This window comes from Miscanthus floridulus, chromosome 19, assembly GCF_019320115.1.
Source record: "Miscanthus floridulus cultivar M001 chromosome 19, ASM1932011v1, whole genome shotgun sequence".
NCBI lineage: Eukaryota > Viridiplantae > Streptophyta > Magnoliopsida > Poales > Poaceae > Miscanthus > Miscanthus floridulus.
The window spans coordinates 83,280,446-83,287,748 of NC_089598.1; positions in this window are offsets into that span (position 1 = coordinate 83,280,446).

The following is a 7,303-nucleotide window of genomic DNA, read 5'->3' on the forward strand; positions in this document are numbered from 1 at the left end:
CCTACATGAGGATCTCCTCCTCGTACTCCTCGATCACCTCCTAAAACTCATGATCTCTGATGGTCATGATCTCTGCCAACTCATTCTCTACATGCATGCGATGATGATGCAACACTTAGCATTTCGGCAACAACAACTCTTAAAATAAGAATACACATGGTAAACTACTAAGCTAGCTCTAATCACTAAGATACTAAGCTAACTATCATCTTCATCAAGTAAAGTGTTGGGTTCAACTAACAAACACCTAACTTTACAAATGAAGGATATATCTCTATTTCTACTAATGATTTAATGTATATTTGAAACAAAGAGCATTTAACTAGCCTTATGTTAAGTCTATTCTAAAGCTATAAAATTATAGTGAGCACATAATAATACCATGAAGCTACTATAAAATTTTCAAAGCTAAAGCTATCACCATTTTGCCACAAAAATTCCTACAATATTTAACCTAATAATATTAAACACTCTCAAATGATTTAATAGCTCCTGGTATCAACAAGTATATATATGAACTAAATACACTAACAGATAGAGCACAATTTTAGGAACTTAACAAAATTAGTTTCACAATTTTTGAATACCTACATGATTTTATATTAATTTCCAAAATTTAGCTCAGAAATAAAATGAAAAGCTATTTCTATTCTCCATGAAAAAGCTAAATTGATTTTGGCCCACACGCGATGCAGCGCGCACGAGCGCATGGCGGCCCATGGTGTGGCCCATGTGGCATCGGCCGATGCACGCGAGGCAGCCCGCGGCGAGGAAGCCCACACGGGATGGCACATTAGCAAAAACGCCCTCGCGTTATCAGAAAATAGCACTAACACTACACATACTATTTCTATAGACAATGACTTTGCAATGGAACCCTCGAATCTTTCTCCTCTTTACAACGACAAGGCCCCCTACCTTTCCCACATGCGCCAACCACACGGAACCCACGCTGACCTATCTATGAGGCCGACGCTCACCTAGGGTTCAACGCGAGACGATGGACGGGGTTGGATGAGCCGGGACGCCGTAGAAGGACCTCTCCACGATGGCGGGCACCCTACGACAATGGCGATGGTGTTCTGGTGAGCTGCGGTAACAACAAGGCGGTATGGATAATGGGTGAGCAATGACAACTCACCTGTGACCTTATTGAGAAGCCAGCTTGGCCGGAGACCACCCGAGCGAGGCTGGCCACGTGCGCGCTGCGAGGTGAACGAGGGACCACAAAGGCATGACCGTGTCAGTGGCGAGAAGGTGGCACTAAAGCTGTGACTAGCATGCGCCCAACAAAAAGGGAGCCAAGGCAAGCTAGTGGTGCAGAGGAATTGGTGCGGGGTGAAGTGGTGGAGGCTGGCCATGACGCAGGCGATGACGAGCCTTAACGGCACGGTGGCGGGCAAAGTTCCAAAATTGAAGCTTAGCATGACACGAGTCAAGGTAGGGTTGGTTCAGCTAGAGATGGGGTGTAAAGGTGGAGATGCGAGCATGAGGAATTGATGAGAGGTGCTCGCTCTCTGACTCACCGTGACACCACTCGATGGCAGCGGAAAGTAGAGAGAGAAGAGAGGAAGAGAGAAATGGAGCGCGGCAGTGGGCTCGGCTCGTCCATGCCTTGGCGGGACTAGTGTGGACATGACGACGATGCGACGATAGCGATAGCGTCATGACATGAGGAGCATCGGCAGTGCGGATGCGATGGCACCCAAACGGCAGCGCGAGGCAGAGCAGCAGGGTGCGGGGCCAGCGGCTCACTGTGGCCGGCCTCAGCCAAGCCCAGGTGGCTCGACCGGCCAAGCGCGGCGGCATGGTTGCCCACGCGGGACATGGCCATGTGTGCGACATGAGAAGGCTACACGGTGACCGCGCACCCGGCGCCAACCAAACCGAGACAGTGACACACACAAATTTTAAAGCGTTCAACACAACCAAACGATTGCTTTAGGACCTAAACCATCTTCACCATGCTCAAGATGGCACATGAGACTACCAAATTGAGCTATAACACTACACCACTCCTTAACCCAATATCTCATAATAAATTGCTAAATATAGTCGTGTCTAACTGTTGACAAACTTGAAAATTTCTAAGTTTTTGAGCTGAATTTGATTTCCATTTGCGATTTCTAATCTAGTGGAAATATTAGCTAGTAATATCATTTTTTACCGCAAGTATTTCATTGTCATCTACAAAGTTTGTACTTCAAATTTTATTTAAGTATCACATACATGTTCTATAGCATTTTTGCTTAATAAAAATTGGTTTAAAACCCTAAGTGATATAACATGACTATCGAATCAACTTTCGTTTCGCATTTTAGTTGATCGTTTCGAGTTATAGAAATTGATCTACACACTTTATCACAGGCATTAACACATAAACATAATGCTCATGACATGTTTTAGCAAATGATTTATGGTGTAACACCGAGGGTGTTACACCTGAGACCCACACGTTCCACCTACCTTGCGGCGAGATGACCATGACCATGCAGGACGTGAAGGCTATCTTTGGCCTACGGTTGGGGGGGCTTCCAGTGACAGGTATAGTTGACAACGATCATTGGAGAGAGCTAGTAGCTCAGTTCTATGGCTTTCTTCCACCGGATGACGAGGATGCAAAAAAATAAGCAATTGAACCCTATTTAATACTTGCATTGATTTCCTAAATCCATCGTGTCTCATTGTCTTTGGTAAATTTCAGGAAAACTTCCAATGTTTCATCATCGTGGATCATAGAGCGCTTCGATAACTTGCACCCATAAGCTAATCAGCCTGAGATCGACAGGTTCGCTAAAGTGTGGCTCTAGCACTTCCCTAGCCCTTTCCTATTCCTGGACGCGTCAGGCAACACCATCAGCTGGATTTTCCTTAACTTACTATACCAGCCGAGGGAGAACATAGCGACGTACAGCTGGGGCAGTGCAGTCCTAGCATGGTCGTATCGACAGCTATGCTTTGCCTGCCATCACACCTCAGGGTTTGCAAGCCTTGGTGGTTGCTCTCACCTACTCTAGGTTTGGTGTTAGGAAAGATGGACAGTTGGGAGGCCCCTTCTTAATGGTTTGCCTATAAGTACTTTGGTTCACTAGTTACTTTGAAGCTATTACATATCATGAAATTATGATTGGCTAATCCATTGTCGTGTTAAATGCAGCATTGGAACTGGCAGGATACACTGCCTACTACTCTGTATATTTGGAAGGAAGCATAGTTAGTTAGAAGGAATGCGAGGCGCAAGTACAGGGAGTACACAAACTGTCTCGATGTCCTGACGCAGCACTAGTGAAAGCTCTAGTTTGGTTTTGGTGAATTGATGAAACCCTAAGTGCTAACCTAGTTTATCAAGTGATTATGAGATAGGTAGCACACTCCAAGTTATAAAGCAAACAAAGATCATAGCATGATGAAGATGATGCCATTGTGATGATCAAGTGCTTGGACTTGGAAAGAAGAAAGAGAAAAACAAAAAGCTCAAGGCAAAGGTATAAACCATAGGAGCTATTTTGTTTTAAGTGATCAAGACACTTAAAGAGTGTGATCACATTTAGGTTTGATAGCCGTACTATTAAGAGGGGTGAAACTCGTATCAAAATGCGGTTATCAAAGTGCCACTAGATGCTCTAACTCGTTGCATATGCATTTAGGATCTAGTGGAGTGCTAACACCCTTGAAAAATGTTTGTGAAAATATGCTAACACATGTGCACAAGGTGATACACTTGGTGGTTGGCACATTTGAGCAAGGGTGAAGAAGATAGAGTTGAAAAGGAGTTAGTCGCGCTGGTTACAGAGTGACCGGACATGTCCGGTATGGTGATTGGACACGTTCGGTGTGATTCAGCAAACGCAGTGTTCGGCAGAACAGTTGATCGGATGCTGGCAGCGTCCGATCCGGTGTGACCGGACGCGTCCGGTCGAGCATGGATGCTTACTATACTCCACTGAACGTTGAGGCTCAACGTCCGGTCAGTTTCTAATAGACGCGTCCGGTCTACCCTGATGGCTTACTGGACTCGACCGGACTCGGCGGCTCTGCGTTTGGTCATTTATAGTTCTGCGTCCGGTCAGAGCGTCCGATCGAATGAAAGTGTGGGCTGCAATGGCTACCTTGTTTTAAACTGGACATGTGGCGATCTAGGAGAGACCGGACGCGTCCGGTCGACCTACCGGACACGTTCGGTATTCATGAACGGAGCGTCCGGTCGGTTGGACCGAAGCGTCCGGTCACCCTTTGCTGTACCCAGTGAAGGGGTACAACGGCTCTATTTTGTGGGAGCTTCTATTTAAGCCCCATGGCCGGTTGAAGCTCACACCTTTGGCCATTTTCATTGACATAGCAACCTTGTGAGCTTAGCCAAAGCCCTCCCACTCATCTCCATCATTGATTCATCATCTTTGTGAGATTGGGAGAGAATCCAAGTGCATTGCTTGAGTGTTTGCATCTAGAGGCACTTGGTGTTCATGTTTCGCTGTGGATTTCACTTGTTACTCTTGGTGGTTGCTGCCACCTAGACAACTTGGAGCAGCGAGGATCGTCGAGCGGAGGTTGGTGATTGTCTCCGGCTCCGATCATGGTGATTGTGAGGGGTTCTTGACCTTTCCTCGGCGGAGAGCCAAAAGGTACTCTAGTGGATTGCTCGTGGCTTGTGTGATCCTTATCTTGTGTTGGTTGTGCGGCACCCTATTGAGGGTTTGGCGTGTGAAGCCAATTAGCACGTGAACCTCCAAGTGAGTGAATCGCCACAATGAGGACTAGCTTGCCGGCAAGCAAGTGAACCTCGGTAAAAATCATTATGTTCATCATTGATTCTGAGGTGATCGGTCTTCATTGTTATTTATCCTTGTGATTGATTGGTTTCCTCATCTACACGGTGGTATAACCTTCTTGATCACTCTCTTTATTTTACCGCAAACTAGTTGACAAGCTCTTTAGTGTAGCTAGTTGTGAGAGCTTGCTTGGTTGGTTGGTGTGGCTCTTTAGTTAGCCTTTGAGAGCACACTAACATAGGGTAGTGTCATAGCTTTTGTGTGAATAGACACTATCTAAACTAGAATTGTGGTAGGTAGCTTGCATTTTGAGTAGGCTAGCGCAACACTTGCTTTGCCTCATAATTGTCTAACTATTTTTGTTAAGTGTTGTTGTAGAAATTTTTATTAGGCTATTCACCCCCCCCCCCTCTAGCCATTAGGACCTTTCAAGTGGTATTAGAGCCGAGGTCACCGTGATTTGAGGCTTAACAATCTTCGGTGTAAAAATAGCTCAAATCAACAACACAAAGAAGCCACCCCAATTTGATGGCTCCAGCTATCCCTATTGGAAGGCCAAGATGACAACTTATATCAAGTCAATCAATAGGAAGGTTTGGAAGGTGGTAGAAACCAAAATTGAGATTGAAGATCCAGAGAATCCTACCACGGCCGAAGTACTTCTCCAAAACAATGACATTGCTCTAAGTGCTATTCATGATGTAATTGATGAAAGAACATTTGAGCAAGTCAAAAATATTGAGATGGCTCATGAGGCATAGAAGAAGTTGGAAGAATCATTTGAGGGCACTCAAGCTGTGAATGGTGTAAAGACATACATCCTCAAAGAGAAGTTTGCAAGCTTCAAGATGAAGAAGGATGAAAGTGTGCCGAAGATGTTTCATAGACTTCAAGTGCTTGTCAATTATCTTAAAGCACTTGGAGAAGAGGTGAAGGACAAGGACTTCTCACATAAGTTCTTGAGATGTTTGCCCTCAAGATTTGGTACATTGGTCACCATTCTAGTGAGAAGCGGTTTGGACACCATGACACCAAACCAAGTATTGGGAGATATAATGACTGATGATACTTATAGAGATGATGATGAGAAGGAAGAAAAGAAGGAGAAGAAAGATGACAAGAAGGATGACAAGAAGAAGAGCATGGCATTCAAAGCCACATCATCCAAGGGCAAAGCTAAGCAAGAAACATCAAGTAAAGAAGATGAATCTTGGGATGATGATGATGATGATGATGAGAAGATGGCTCTCTTTGTCAAGAGATTTGGCAAGTTCATGGTGAAGAAGGGCTACCGTGCTAGAAGAAAGAAGTCTTCATCCAAGAACAAAGAAGAGTCAAGAAGGTGCTTCAAGTGTCAAAGCAAAGATCATCTTGTTGCTCAATGCCCATACAATAGTGACAATGATGATGTCAACAAGAAGAACAAGAAGAAGGACAAGAAAGAAAAGAAAGAGAAAAAGGACAAGATGGCATTCAAGAAGAAGAAGGGTGGTTCATATGTAGTCACTTGGGATAGTGATGCCTCCTCAAGTGATGATGATGATGATAGTGATGCTAACAAGACCACCAAGAAGAAGGTTCTTGCAAGCATTGCCATCAATGAGAAGCCTTCTCTCTTCGAATCTTCATCATGCTTAATGGCTAAGGCCACTAAGGTACAATCTTGTGATGATGAAAGTGATGAAGAACATGATGATGAAAATGAACATGAAAATGAAAATGATAGTGATAGTGATAATGATGAACCCACTAAAGATAAATTATTTGACATGCTAGAAGATGCTAGAGAACACTTTGACATAAAAAGATGGGAATGCAAAAGCTTACGTAAGGAACTAAAAGACCTTAAGCAAGCATTTGATGAGCTCAATGCATCTCATGAGAGGCTAGAGGAAGCCAATGAGAAACTTGGCAAATCTCACAAAAAGCTTGAAAAGGCTCATTCATCTTTGCTTGATGAGCAAAATACAAAGAAGCATGTTAAAACTTGTAATGTAGGTTTAACTTGTGATATAATTGATGAATCATTATCTATGCCTATCATTGTTCCTCCCACTAACCCTTGTTGTAGTACTTCTACTTCTACCTCATCTAGTAGTGATGGTTTCACTTGTGATGCCTCACTAATGGTTGAGAATGAGAATCTCAAGAAGGAGGTCAACAAGCTCACTCACACTTTCGCTAAAGCCTATGGTGGTGAGGACCGCTTGCTTATGTGCTTGGGTAGCCAAAGAGCTTCTCTCTACAAAGAGGGATTAGGCTATACCCCCAAGAAAGGTAAGGCGGCCTTTGCTCCTCACAAGACTAGTTTTGTGAAGAACAATGGTCGGTTTTGCACTAGTTGCAAGCAAGTTGGTCATAAAGAGCAAGAGTGCAAAAACAAGAGCAAAAATGCTAATGTATCCTCCCTTAAGCTTGATTCATGCTATATGCTTACTATGGGTACAAATGGTGTGAAGGCTAAGTTCATTGGTAAACCATGGATGGGCTCAAAGAAGAAAACCATTTGGGTACTAAAGAGCCTAGTGACTAAC